Consider the following 13,872-nt stretch of genomic DNA (forward strand, 5'->3'; position numbering starts at 1 on the left):
TTTGTCAGAGGGTAGAACAGTCTGTGGAAGTTAAGGCTCTTAGTCAAGGATCCTTGCATTTCTATGTGGATTTTTTTTCTACAGACATTGGTGGAGATAAGTCCCTTTATCTGAAGCACAAATACAAACTTCAAACAATCGCATTCAGCCTTGTGGATGAGAATGATTTATTGTAGAAACACGGTAGGAACTTTGGAGTCCAGCTCTGTCTCAAAGACACAGGAGAATAGCTACGAACTTAAATTGATTGAAGTTCGTGGAAGAGCAAAATCACAGAGAAATAGACAGAAAAGTAGACGTGAGAATGCAATGCTTGCTAGTATACCAAGGCAATGTTTTCTTGGAAGAGGAGCCCAGAGAGAATACATACCCCTTTCTTTTCCTCATTCACTCACTGCTCCCTCTACTTTCCTCTGTGATCTCCCAGGGTCATGCATTATGCATTCTCAGAAATAATTTAGCAAAACTTCTGCTTTTAAAAGCCTCCTCACTCAACCCAGCTGTCTCACTTTAATGTAAAAAGGCCTCTAACGACCAGTCTCAAAGTCATGAGTTCTTAAGATGTGACCAGTCAGCCTTTTTAGGGGGGTGATTGATCTATCTACAAACAGTATATGTACACTGAATGGTCTGACTTTAGTCAGTGAAAGCGTGAAACTCCATTCATCAACCTGATCAGGACTGGATGGAGATCAACATTTAAGATAAAATCTCGAGTGGAGATAAAATGATCTTAAACAGAACAATGAGTGAGAAAGAAAGTGAAATATAGAGTAGGGTGCGTCAGCAAGTATAAAAGGGCAAAGATAAATAACACTTGTTTTTTTTCCATTGAGGTTTGCTATAATTTCCTGTGGCAGGATGTCAACCAAGGCTGCATAAAGTAAGGCATCACCCCGTCCTGTTGTAGTAGTTGTAAAGTTCAGACCAATGGATCTTCCATTTCCCATCTTCAAGCCTCAAACATGTACAAACATGAGGATCGGGTGACATGATAATTTGTTCAGGATTCAATACCAAACTCTATGATTTTGCTTAAAAGTCATGCATTTTTAAATTTGTTCCCTGGCATCTTCATTTCTCTGCAAGCGTTTACAGCATCAGGTACAGCTGACATTTCTAACTACAAGAGAAGATATTGAGGAAGTGAAACCACAAGAACAAGATTCATGCATAGTGTGTGTAAACTGTACGTTTGAATAATGGTATTTATGAAGGAAGTTTCTGCTGCTCATTGCTAGGGAGCAGAGGGTGTGTTTTTCTCAGCTGTGTCAGCACTCTCCTGGTGATTATCAGTCCAAAAGGAACTGAAACCATTAAAAAAACTCATAACATCTTTTATAAAGGGTGTTGCTCTCTCACTGTTTGTTAAAACCACAATCTATAATCGAGATAAGGATACCCCCACAAACTGGAATCTTGGTAAAAGATTGTAACATGATTCTTCAAATTTTCAGTCCGAAATTTTGGCTTATCATTGAAAAAAATGTGCAAATTTTACATAGATTTTATAAATGTGTCTATATCTTATATGTGATTCGAGTAAAGCTTGAATTATCCGGGATCCCACTCAGCCAGATTGAAAGAAGTGACAATGTTATAGTCAAAAGATGTCAAACAAAAGGATGGTGCTCAGGATGGAAGAAAAGGAGTTAACAGAAGGCAGGACAGGAGAGATACTTGACAGCTACAAGTACCGGATCATTCCACAGGAAACTGGAAGCATCAGCGAGGATGAAAGGAGATCAGCCACAGTCAACAAAGAGAGAATAAGATCCAACCTTTACAGGAACTCAGTTGGAAATTTAAAGTGACCACTGGAAGACATAAAAGTCACTGACATGTAAGTGCAATTTATTAAGAATGATTTAAAAAAAACAACAACATACTAAGTCAATATAACATTAATACATGGTCCTGTCTTTTTATTAGACTTCACTGACATCTAGTGGTAACTTTCATGAGCTAGAACAAAGATAAACATCACATGGGCACCAAAATGTTAACATAGCTGGATCTGTTAAATGTCATCAGACAGTGAGATCTAAAGCTGTTGCTGTAACATTTGTTGCAGTGATTTGGTTTATAATTTGTAATAAGTCATCCTGTTGTGCCAGTGTGTAGTTATCTGCTTCACTCTCTTTAGGGTGGCCTTTGTGGCCCCAGAAAATGTGCAACTGGTGAGTTGTTTCAGTTAGTTTGTAACTAGGTTTTCCGATTACTAATTAACTGTAGTTTCCATTTTCATCAGAGCTTTTAAAACAAAATGTTCCTCACTCTGTACTCTTGAAGACTTATCATAGGATTTCCCCAGCAATGTTGAAGGAATCCAATCTGAAATAACATTTAAATAATCATTGGTATTTTATAGTAACAGTGTTGGACTTAATTGACCAAATAATAACTAAAATGTATCTCCTATGTTGAAAAACTAGTCTGAAACGCAGTTCACTGACAACAACATAAGTCCTCTCAATAAATAACTGGTGTCGAGCTGAAGCAGGTTTAAAGTGCTTTAAAGAAAGTGTCAAAAAGAGAAATAAAACCAAGCGCAGAAAATGAAAATAAAGACACTTCCACAATGTGGTCATCAGACTCTGAGTTTCCAACAGTACGAAGCTTCACTTTATCAGGGTCTGACTGAGATGTAGACTGGAACACCTACTGATATAATAAGATTATTTTGGCCTTTTTTGAGACTGTAAAGCAAAACAAAGAAACTGAGATTTTTTTCACCAATACGTTTATTGGATCCCAGCAACATTTACTCTATAGAACTATATTCTGCTCAAAGTTAAGATACTTAATGTCCAAAAATATAGCTAAACTACCAGGACCTTTACGTCCTCAAATGGATAACAAAGAAACAATACTGCCTTAAGAAAAAACTATTGTATTGTACATATGTACTTTGTGACATTGTATTGATGTTAGATAGATAAATAAATGACTGCTACAGAATTCTTACTGGCATGGTTGGAGATGATAAAGGACAAAAAAAGCAGAGTCGACCAGCAGGCATCTGTTGAAAGAGCAAAAAACTGATAATTTAACAGGACAAAAAAACCAAAAAAAAAAACAAACTAGCTGTCTACACTTCATTAAATGAAATAAACCGCACGCTTTTAGCCTTTAACATGGTGGCATGTACATGACGTATGAATAATCAAGATAGGCCTGGAATGCAGAACATTCTAATAAACCTTAATTATTTGTTCTCTTGTGGAAGCAGCCAGTGGATTCCTGACCTTTCAAAAACTGATTATGAATATCAGTTCAAGCAGTAACTGCTCAAATTTTTATTCAATTAAATGCAAATTAGATTTTCTTATCTTACCTTAACAAGACACGAGCCACATAATTATGCATTTAAACTACACGCACACATGCGTGTATATGCAATCGGAGGATCCCAGCGTCCACCAGGTGGCAGAAACAAGCTTATCTAGACTAAATGTGATGAATTCCCTGATATTTCCTGTCAGCTTTCTTTACCTCCTGTCCTCGATTTGAACAAATGAGACTTAAAAGGTCTATTCCTTTTCAGTAAGAAAACCATTCTGTGTCGAGGCCAGCTATTAAAAGTTCACACCAGTTTTGAGCTAATGTAGTTTAAAATCCATAAATTAAGAATTAAAACATTTTACACAGGGATGAAACAATTGGCTGATAGTACTATGTATATTCTGTGTGGTAATGTTAGCACCTATTGATATAATAATAAGAATTAATATTGTAAATCAAACTTAATTGGACGTCACTAATGACGGGGATATTAATGACTCATAAAAGTGTTTTAATTTTTATGTGACTTATCTTTTTTTATCTTGTCGTTTTTCCGTAAAAAGCATTTTCTACATATGAAAAGTGGTATAATTCATTAAAAAAAAATACAACCTGTTGATCTGTATGAAGTAAATCAGGTTGCAATACATTAAAGTACATAACAATGTAAAGAAGCTCCACCCATTCATCTGTCCAGTTGCTGCTAAGGGCCCAGAGGCAGGGTGCACCTCGTATGCGTCGCCAGTCCATCAAAGGGCCACACAGAGACAAGACCCTGCACTCCCGCACTCACTCCTAGGGTAATCTTAGAATCACCAATCAACCTATAACAATGTGTCTGCACAGTGGGAGGAGGCAGAAATACCCTGAGAGAACCCATTTATGCACGGGGAGAACGTGCAGAAGTCCTCTCAGAAAAGCTTAGCCAGGTTTTGGAGCAGCTCACAGCTGTGAGGTGACAGTGGTAACCACCACACCACTGTGCAGCCCTAAGTCGAGTATCTCTCCGAGAAAATAGGCCACTTTAATTAAAGCGTTAAAGAGTTCAGCTAAGTCATTATTTAACAAGGCTTTTAATCTATACTGTGTACCGGCATTCTGTACACTGTTGGACTGATCAGTTTGTAGATTATCAGTTACGTCACTGGCAGTAAAACGGATGAATGCATTTTTTGTTTTCAGAAAATAGTCTTTCAAACCTCTCCAGATTGAGTTAAATTTATTTATAAAACTTTATTTTATTCTTTTCAACTCAACAGCTGTGTTTCTTGGAAAACCTCCAAGTGAGAAACCCAAACAACAAACATGGTACAAACATCAAACAACACACAGCGGCATCTACATCATTGAAAAATACACGGTCTACAGTGGAACAAAGCTCAAAAAGGATGAGAAGGATGGTAATGAGGGATCTATCACAAAACTACCTGTGTGGCTTGAGATTTCTACAAAGGAAATGGAAAAGCAAAAGAAAAAAATAGGTAAGAGATCTAAGGGATTATCTCGAATATCGTAACGTTGGAAAATTTGAAATACGTCACAAGTTATCTTCTGATTGCCAGCTGCCCTTCATCTTTTTTCAGCATCTGGTCACATGTGACTTCTGCTCAAATTCTCTCTGTAAATCCTCCAGGTAATTCAAAGTGACTACATTCATTTGGGGAGTGCCAAAGAAAAATAATAAAATAGAATTATGATAGATAAAAAATAATAATAATTATATCCTGTTTTTTATAAACATAGATTTTTTGTTTGTTTGTTTTGTTTTTACTTACACATTGGTTATGCAAAACAATTCATTCCTGAGGTGCAAGACTGTTTCAAACAATTATCTTATATGTGAGGGGGAAAAGGAGGGTGCACAATGTAAATTAGTCTGGTTGAGACAGAAACAAATTACAACTTGACATCCTGGAATTCTAAATGTGGCAGCAGCTCATGAGACTGTGATAGCATTCAAGGCTTGCATCTATGCTTTGCAACTTCAGCCGTTTGCTCAGTCGTCTTGTCAGACAGCAGCGTGCACATGCTTGTTTTGCCAGTGTCATTATGCAGTCACGAGAAGAAATGGACAGAGAGGCAGGAAAGTTAGAAAGAAGAAGCACAGCCAAATATTCAAGCATACCAATCCGATGTAAGACACTTCATATCTCTGGACTTCTTCTTGTGAGAGGTTTTAAGCATAAAACAGCTGGCAGAGTACGCCGGTGGAGCAACAGATCTTCTTTACACATAAACTACAAGAGCAAAATACCAAAGTACCAACTGATAAGATGGTGATGCAGACACAACAACAAAAGTAGAATAATGCGAGGTAGCATCGATGAGGGGGAGCAGAGGGACCTGAGACGATAAGCAGGCAGCGGCGGGTAAATGCTTGGATTTGCATTTCTGTGTACAAACAGAAGATAGATAGCCCTGTGAGAGCAGGGGAGGTGCATAAACTCCTCTCCTTTACAGCTGGTGAACAAATCAAAACAAATAAATCTTAAGCGTGCACCATGTGCAGATGTGTGTGCCGTCAGTTGCAGGGAGCAAAGAGAGTCACTGCCTTGAGGTTAGTGTATATGCATTTGAATAACTGACAAGCAATGACTCAGATTATGTTCTTAAGAGCTAAAGCAAAATTCTTCATTAAAGTTTCTTTTTCATCAGAGGGCTAGATCAATGTCACCATCAAAATAATGATAACACATTTACAAAGCAGAAATATAAAATAAAAACATCAAAATCCTAAAATAATAACATACAGTAGCATATTTTTCTCAATCAGTTTAAAATCAATTCAAAATGCATGTGCAATGTGAATGAACAATACTTCGTCTTCTCCGCTTCACAATACTGTAACATTGTAGGTTTTGCTTTATACCTAGTCTGTTTTTACAAACACTTATGGACACAAACTATAAGAAATAACTGACATGCCTGCTCTCATACAGAAAGGAAAAAAAAATAAAAACCACAACCATTTTCAACAATTTCACATTATAGCAATATGAAAAAAAATGAGAGATGAATGGAATTAAACCATGTCAACGTGAGTGGGACAATTTGGGAGGCAGGACTTGTTTGGTGACGCAGCAGGACAAAAGTTCCAGGGTCAGGACTGCTGGCCGCCCCACTGACTCTCTACAGGTCGTCGGAGAAGCTCCTCCACATGCCTCGCCACATCCATGGTGTCATCTAAGTCAAAGTCTCCATCTGCATCCAACATGGAGTCACTTCTGCCACGGGACACAGAGAGGAGCCACCCGCACTTAAACCAGCTGGCAGCACAACAACATCAAAACACACACAAGGTGGATACACTCACACTGAGCTGTTCATACGTTCAAAAAACAGCAACTTACATAGGTGGATATATGCCATAGGCGTGCGGGTGATTGACAGGTGCCGGGGAGGCACCTTGATCCATATATGTTGGGTTTCCACTTGTTGGGTCTGGATTGGCTGTTGCAAATCTACAAACACACACACACACACGCATATAAAACCAAGGTTAAAAGCCAACAGAATGACTCTATGTTGAGCTGTTGCCTAAGCAACAATCCTCAGCGTGTTTCCCAGGCCTTCCTGCATCATTATAGCTATTCTCTCTGCTGCGGGTGAACCAACCGAGGAGAACGACAGGCAGCGTGGCTTGCTAACTAACAAGCCTAACTCTAATGATGAGTGGGAGACAAGCTCACGCAGGAACCCTGGCCATCCTTAATTGACCTCCTCCAACTGAAACAGCTAACTAATAGCTTATCTGAATTCAAGGTCCAGTATTTAGTTATTAACTCTTAATGTTCCTTCAGAGTAAAATCTGGTGTGTGGATGGCAGAGAGGAAACAAAAGAAAGACAGAGCAGAAATAGAGGAGAAGGAGGAAAGAATTGGACGGCAACCCGGGTACTTACTCAGGCACCACCTGTTTGATCTGTGGTTTTACGTAGCCGTCCACTGCTTTAGCTTTAAACAAAAAAACAAACGCAGACGTACAGAATTACTAAAAGCTCAGAGTAGCACTCATTCAGCTACAGACACATCAAAATCATTTAAATCTGAAAGTGATTGCAGCCTGTGCAAACAGAAGGTTGCTTACAGAGTGGCGGGGTGTAATATTTGGAGAAAACCTCATCCTTAGGTCTGTCAGGGTACAGGAACAGGAGGTGATTGAGGTCGCTAATTCGGTCAGCGAGAGAGCGAATGGAGAAGTCTTTGGTTGTGTAGGGCATGAGGTTCCAAACCATTCTCTCACCTAAAGAAACACAGCGCCCACCCCACATGATCAAGAATACCACTTCTGTGATAACTGCTTTCAAGCTTATCATTCCAGGTGTTAAAGGGCTTGTCATTGACATTCCATTGGCTTTTAAATTCACAAGATTAAATACTTGCTTATTTACACATCCAGTGGTTCAAGAATAAATTTAGCGCTTATTTGGATGTCATACAGCTGTACTAGGCTTTCTAGAGATACTTAAATACAAAAAAAACATTACTGCATTGAGATAGTATAAACATTGTACTGTAAGATGTATCTTACTATAAGTCATCATTAAGGGTAATAGCGTTTTTTTTTCGTAGGTTCATTATGCAGAGGAAGTATTCTAAATTATTACAGACCACTGTCTCTTAATACTACTAAAATATTGATAATTAGTTGTTTTAGCAAAGCCATATTCAATTATAGTCAACAGAGGCTGCCAGCAACATCAACTAACACAAGCTAAATTGATAAAATAATTGCACCAAAATGCAACAAACAAAGAAAACCAATTGAGTCCTGCCGCTCCCTGAACTAAAACTGATCAAATTATTTCAGTTCATCAAGAGTTGATGGGGATGCCAACATTCCTCTGAGTCGTGTGTGTAGATTAGTCAGCGGTCTATGAGCTGAACACAGCTTTAGGTTTGTGAAAGCATTACATTTTTATCATCTGTCTCCACTGCCCTAAATCATGCTTTTTCTAAAGTCAGAAAATGAATTCAACATTTTGCACACTGTACCTGCTTTATTAGGATTTTCTGCCACCCATGCAATTGTAATGCCGCCGATCTCAGAGTCACTGAAGCGCAGAAGGAAGGTACCGTTGGGTTTGGACATCAGCATATCTTGAGCCTGCTGCTTGTTTACAAAGCCCAAGATAGCTCTACAAAGAGAAGATACATATAAATAGAAAGTTTCTGATTTCCTCCACTGTCACTGTTTTCTTTTTCCTTTCTTTCATCTTATTTTCAAGAGTTACTCTACTGATTTTATTTTTCTGTTTAGCCACACTTATGAGCCAAACATTGAAGCTGATAAAAAACAAATTTCTTACCCATCATTCCAGTGTGGTTTTAGATGCTTTTTTGTGAGTTCCATCACACCATCAAACCACTGCCAAAATGTGAAGTTCCTTCCTGGCAAGCTTTCCTGCAGAAGGAAATGGTCTTCAGGAAAACATTTCTCTCAAAAAGCACACAGGACTAAAACAGACATCTCTTAAAATGTTTTTCCATTCCATCAAGTCAACAAGTGCTCAACTCCTCTTCAACCATTACAGTCATACCAGTTGCATTTATGATTTAACAAAGTTTGCAGCAGAATGTGTACATGTTGTGTGACTGGGTAGTGCTGTTTATGCATCTATAACCTTTATTCAAAATTGTGAAACGACTGACACACAATGTTCCTGTTATCTAATAAGAATAATGGTGTGTGGTGAATGGAAGTGCATTTTCTGCCTTCAATGGCTGCTTTGAGCCAGAAAATGAGGCCACCGGCATTTTTCTATGTGGACAAACCGGCCCATTAAGATGAAGACCTGGCTACCAATGAGGCGTTCTCCCTCAAGTTGACCACAGATTAGTGCTGTGGGGATGCCACAAATGAAGCAGGAAATATTTTTATGTATGAATATCATGGTAACAGCAAACAATTCACATGCTTGAAAAACAACATGTGGTTTAAATATCTTATGGACACTGGCCTGTGGGCTTTTTAAAAATGTATGGAGGAGAAAAATATCTCTAAGTGCATCATCATAACAAATAACAAACCATTAGGGTCATAAGAGATAATAAATAGAATTCTTTTTATGAAAGCTTCATGTTGGCATAAAGAATCACGAGGGAAGAGACTGCTGCTCACCCTGTTAAACTGTGACCAGGTCATCGTCATGCTCCGGTAGTCGTCAGGATTGTTGCTGGAGCTGCTGAAGGCCTTTTGAGCCAGGAAGACCAGGTTCTCCTCAGACAGGCCTCGGTTGCTCTGCACCTCTGCCTTGTACTTCATGTTGATGGCATCGCACAGCTGAGGCCAAAGCACCTTATCTGGCACAAGGAAAGGCACCCGTCCCTGCATGCACAAAAGAGAAAGCAGAGAATTAAGATGAGCTTTGCTGAAGAGAGGAAGGCAGGAGCAGTGTGCCAAACATCATCATGGATAAAATATACTTACATTAACACATAAATTGTTGATAGACTCAGATCTGACTTTCAGCAGCCACATCAAAGCTGTCACCAAGGCAGCTTTTTACCATCTCAGAAACATCAACAGAATTAAAGGTTTCCTCTCCCAAAAAGACCAGGAGAAACTCATCCATGCATTCATCTCCAGTAGACTCGATTACTGTAACACTCTTTTAACTGGACTTCCCAAAAAGAGCATTAAACATCTGCAGCTCATCCAGAACGCTGCTGCTGGAGTTTTAACCCGGACTAAGAGATCTGAACACATCACACCAGTTTTAATATCTTTACACTGGCTTCCAGTCAGTCACAGAATAGATTTTAAAAGCCTGCTGATGGTTTACAAATCCCAGAACGGTTTAGGCCCAAAATACATCTGTGATATGTTCAGAGAATATAAACCCAGCAGAGCTCTTAGATCCAAGGACTCAGGTCAGCTGGTCCAGTCCAGAGTCCAGACTAAACATGGAGAAGCAGCATTTAGCTGTTATGCTGCAAACAAGTGGAACAAACTGCCAGTGGAGATTAAACTTTCACCAAATGTAGACATTTTTAAATCCAGGTTAAAGACATTTCTGTTCTCATGTGTCTATGCATGAAATATCTTTTAACTTATCTAGACTGTTGCCTGTTTTTAAATTCATTTAAATGATTTTTTTTGTTTCTTTGTATATTCTTTTATGTATTTTTAATGCTTTTTGCACTCCCTGCTGCAATGCTTTTATTTTATGTAAAGCACTTTGAACTGTTTGTACATGAAATGTGCTATATAAATAAATTTGATTTGATTTGATTTGATAAATTAATACATGCAGGTACTTTCAGATATATCTTTTTTAGTACGTCATTGACTGTTCAGTGTTCATTAATCAGTCCCACTTTAAGTGTTTCATTTCTGCATATTTATCTTAAAGAACATTAATCAGATACAGGTAGAGAAAAATATATATATATAATACTTATTCTATTGAGCATAAACAAATCTTTAGATCAAGGGAAGTGAATTTTTTAAGCGATTTGGCTGTGATATACAGAGATGTCTCTGTATGCAAGGAACACGACTGAAATTCAATTGGTTGCTTGTAATCTTCAGGCACTCAGGCAGCACTGCATTAAAAACCGACATGATTCTGACATGGAAATCACTACATGAGCTCAGGTACACTTCCAGAAATCATAGTCTGTGAACACAATTCACCGTGCCATCCACAAACGCACGTTCAAGCTCTATCGTGCAAAGAAGAACATGGTCCAGAAACAACACAATGTTCCCGCAGCCAAAGCTCACTTCAAACGGCCTAAGGAAGAGTGGAAAACTGACAAATCAAAATCTGAAATTCTTTTTGGAAACAAGGACGTTGTGTCTTCAGTACTAAAGAGGAGCGGGACCATCCAGCTTGTTATCAGCACTCAATTCAAAAGCCTGCATCTCTGATAGTATGGGGGTGCATTAGTTCCTATGGAACTGGGAGCTTCTACAGCTGGGATGACACCAACAGTGCTGGTTTACACATGTCTGAAAGCAACACGTGCTCCCAATCAGACATCTTGACAATCCTAAACCTAATACTGACTGCTCTGCAGTCTAGACCTTTCTCCAATTGAAAATGTTTGGTGCATCAGACAATGAACAGCAAAAAACAACAAAAGAATGTTGAGAAGGTAGAATCCCATATCAATCAAGAATTTGACAGCATTCGTTGGTTTATGAGAAGCAAGTCTCAAAAATATTACTGTATGAGATTTGCTTCTTTTTTTTCTTTTTTGGAATAGGGGTTATATTTTCTCAAACACATGAACTATCTAAAAGCAGATTATTCTGCCTTATGAGAAACTTGACAGCGTGTTTCGGGGTGTCTTTGTGTCTTGAGAATTGTCACTAAGCTGAAAATCCCACGGAAATGATGCATTGATTGTTACGTAACATTTAAATGAGGGCAAATTAAAAAAATCCACCCTTCTCTACATACGATTTTAAACACAGACAGACATTCACAAACACGATTATTAACTCACCGGCTCTGCAAAAGCATTGTCCCACAAAACAGTAGCTGTGGCATTATTGTCTTGGCTACCGTGAACAATCACCACTACAGGAAGTGATAGTGTCTGTTGAGAAAAAAGGCCATCAGATTAGTAGAGAATTGCTGTGACAATAAATGATGCACTTACTGCAAGAAATGCAATGTCTATTACATTTCTATAATTTAATTGTAAAAAGAAGATATTCTTAGGACATATGATAAAGATTGATGAAGACTTGATTTTGTTTTCATAGTGCACACACAGCTCAGTAGGTGTCATATAAGATGCTAAAGCTTTTGCATGCTTAAACAGATTTTTGCAACAGCAGTAGTAAGAATAGACAGCATCTTTATTCCTTTGTCTCCATGTGCTTACCTTAACTTGAAAGACAAGCTCATTGCTTCCAACACTAAACTGCGACTCAAATAGAATGGTGAACTTCTCTTCAGTGACCGACTCTGCTCCTCGTCTATCCGATCGTTTGATCCTTTTTAAAGACTACATGAAAGAAGATGTGTAAGAATATTTAGCGTATATTGGCATGTGATCATTGTGCAAATCAAAAACACACTGCTCGTATGTGTATTTCACTTTGACTCAGACAAACAGGGCTGACATCTAAATAATCCATGGGAGAGCTCTTTGGCATTGTTGTTAATGACATTTATGAAATGTCGCGGCAGACTGAGGCTCAGAAGCATTGCTGAGTTGCCATGTGATTGTGCAGTACGTACTAAGCTGTATCCACACTCCAAAGTCCCCAGACAGGGACTGTGGATGGTGATCATACTAGATCAGAGCTTTTTGTTTTCAAATACACCAATCAGCCACAGTATTAACCCATTAAGACCGGAGTCATCCTCTCAACATGGCTTAAGGTACACCCACAAATAGCTTCAGTTGCTAATAGGCTAACACCACCTTCCTAATACTATGTATATCATTGTGGTTCTACAACTACCTCAGACCTGTCAGAGGATCATTTTGGTCCTCCGGGTTAAGGATTGGGGTCTCCATGGAGCAGACTTGCTCTGGCAGGCCTCATATATTCATTAAATAATGTGCTCCTCTTGACTGTGAAGCCGCACTTACCATGTTCCTGAAGTGGGCACTGAGAGTGCCTGTAGTCTGATGGTACTCCATCACACAGTTATTGTTAAGAATTTCTCCACTGCTGTCACTGACAAAGAGACAAAAGAGGATAGAGTCAATTAGCCCTTCTTTTTTCACTTCAGTGCCGAGAAATATATTCCTATCCATATTACAGTCATGTCGATTCCAAGAATCATGTTCACACTTAATTACTCCATAATTGGAATGTGCAACTATCACTGTTTCCATCTTTTCTTAATCAGTACGATTTAGCAGATCTCTCTTTGCAAGCTGTTTACAGTAGATGAAACAGAGCAGATGATGTCTGAGCTGTTGAATTTTCCTACCAGCTGTCTAGCTGACCCACAGTTTGGGTGGTTTCTTTAAGTCTAGATTAATGTGGAACGAGGCTGCGAAACAGGCCAAATGTGGATTCTGTATGTACACCATAGATTCCTCTGAGGCATTGTTCAAGTTCCAGTCATGTCTCTGTGGTGAGGTCTGTGAAACACACTTGGCCAGAGTGCTTCCTGGGACTGAACAATCCTGTAGAAGGTCTAAAACTCCTTCTTCTAATTTTCGACTTAAAAGTTTTTACATTCACACAGACAGAAGAGGGTGCACTCGACTTACTTCCTCGTATTCTCATTTTTCAGCAGGGCCTTGGCTTGCTGCTCACTAATGATGGTGGCTTTGACTTGTGGAGGGTTCATGTGCACGTTTAATTTTCCACCCACTAGCAGACGCACCGTGGCGGCAAACTTGGTTTGGGTTTTTAGAACCTGTGGAGGCTGTTTCTCAATAATGAAGGTGCTGTGGAGACAAAAAAAAAGATAGAGCAGGAGTGAACACCAGCACAAAAAGCATGTTTAGTGGCTAGCTTAGCTTTCTTAAGGCCAGCATCATGTAAAAACAATTTGTAAGATCTATTCTAGACCAAAAACCAGGCTTTGCTGCAAATACATGCATTTCTGCTTGAGGGTTTGAGGATGTCTTTCAATTCAATTATTCAATTACAACTTTATCATCA

At 38.8% G+C, this 13,872-nt stretch overlaps 1 pseudogene; it reads right to left on the reverse strand.

Annotated features, from left to right (window-relative positions):
* The window catches only part of LOC142371888 (uncharacterized), a 127,361-nt pseudogene that overhangs the window by 66,734 nt on the left and 46,755 nt on the right, over positions 1–13,872 (reverse strand).

Source organism: Odontesthes bonariensis, chromosome 21, assembly GCF_027942865.1.
Source record: "Odontesthes bonariensis isolate fOdoBon6 chromosome 21, fOdoBon6.hap1, whole genome shotgun sequence".
Classification (NCBI taxonomy): domain Eukaryota; kingdom Metazoa; phylum Chordata; class Actinopteri; order Atheriniformes; family Atherinopsidae; genus Odontesthes; species Odontesthes bonariensis.